We start from the raw sequence: 1,757 nt of genomic DNA on the forward strand, positions 1-1,757 counted from the left end.
AACATGTGTCATCGAGACTCGAGTGAGTTCTTTCCAGGACCACAAATATGTAGTGTCATGAGCTCCAGAGGTCTACCTATGGAGATAAAGACCCATGTGCAGAAAAGTGTGATTTACAAGAAAATCAAACGCTTTTTTACACATCTGATATTTTTTAGCGAGGTCAAAATTCAGGGAAGGGTTGTTTTTCTTTTTCATCAGAAATTGATTGATTGTTTTAAAAACCATGATAGGCTTAAATGTATCCTCAATCAACCCCCCCACCCCACCCCGGACCTGCCACCAGGTGGCCAATACCACCCCTGCCTTTAGAGCCATCCCTGGACTTGGGTTAGCCATTTTGGTGGTTTATGGTGGTTTATGGAAACTGGCCCTTCAGTAAATGAGTCAGCACCTAGAAACTTAAGAAAAGTATTTATTTCCCTCATCTGTGCTCTGTATCTTTATTTTATTTCCACTAGAACGGTACATCCCCCAAGGGAATGACACCTTCAGGAATCATTTGCTGCTACACTTTACACTGGGTGGGTGTCCTAGGTACCAGACTCTAGCCAGAAAGACGACGCATCTTCTATGATGACAGCAGGGGGAGCCCCTCCTCTCCAGTGTTTCATGACTGTTTGCTAGTTCCCCCTTTGATACAATAACCAAGAATCTGTATTTTCAGTGGTACACATTCACCGCGCCCAAGTCCTAATGGGTATCACACACACCCAGTGCTTTCTCAGGTCTGGCTCACAGATGAAAACCCAAATAGCCGTCATGGAGATAGCCCAGTCTGACCTCTTCGCCCCTACAAAGTTAAGTACATGGCAATGAAAAAAAAATAATAATACTAGCAAATAGAAGCACCAAACTTCATTGAGTTACCTGAAACGGCCACACAAAGCCCAAGAACATCTGAAGATTTCTTGACCTCTACTCCGGTGTTGTGTATCTGGTACAGAATTGGACAGTCCTGAGGCCTGTTCTCATAAAGCTCTCTCAGCATAATTCCTTCTCAAAGATCTTCGTGAAGGAGCCGAGCAGGAGACTCCAGTGTCACCGTGTCAAGAGGAACAGTCATAGGAAAAGAGCAAGACTAGCTTCCTAGGAGCATAGCGGCAACCTGAGAAGCCTCCTGAGTTCCTCGATAAAATATATGAGGAGTGGGCTGTTCTGTCAGAATTCATCACAAGCTTCTCAAATGTTTTTGTGCCTGATGTCTGGAAAGAAATATACATCGGTGAAGGAAGTGTTTTGCTGGACTTGTGTCTAGGTATTCTCAAGCCTGGAGCACAGCTTTATTTATTCCTTTTTTATTTTTTTTTTAGCTTCCCATCCATCTATCACAATCACTTTTCAATTAGCAATAATCGCGCCTCGGATAAACCTCATTGGCTACGATACTGTCACTGCGCAAAGCTATCACAATCACTTTTAAACAATGACTAAAATTATCATACAACGCTTAGTCAACAGTGAGGTTCCTTGCCCCCTCGCCCCCAAGGCTGGTAACAAATGGCATTTCGGTGTCATTTTTTAAAAGGATGGGGGCCATGCTTGTATATATTTTTCGAGATGCTCCTGCAGAGTATTGGATTTACTAATTAACAGCTATGATGAGAGATAAATTTCTTTGGTGTTGTTCTAATTGAAAGAAAGGTTTCTCTGTAAAAAGGCAACTCCCTTTTAGGCAGTCAGCTGTGAATAGTACTTTGACTCTGCAGCACGCATATGGGCATGTCCCGAGGTCTGCTTAATAAACACGTTTTTAT

At 42.9% G+C, this 1,757-nt stretch overlaps 1 pseudogene; it reads right to left on the minus strand.

Annotated features, from left to right (window-relative positions):
* Positions 1 to 1,323: 1,323 nt before the first annotated feature.
* LOC116573833 lies at positions 1,324 to 1,406 on the minus strand (annotated as a pseudogene).
* Positions 1,407 to 1,757: the final 351 nt, after the last annotated feature.

Source organism: Mustela erminea, chromosome 14 (assembly GCF_009829155.1).
Source record: "Mustela erminea isolate mMusErm1 chromosome 14, mMusErm1.Pri, whole genome shotgun sequence".
Taxonomy (NCBI): Eukaryota; Metazoa; Chordata; class Mammalia; order Carnivora; family Mustelidae; genus Mustela; species Mustela erminea.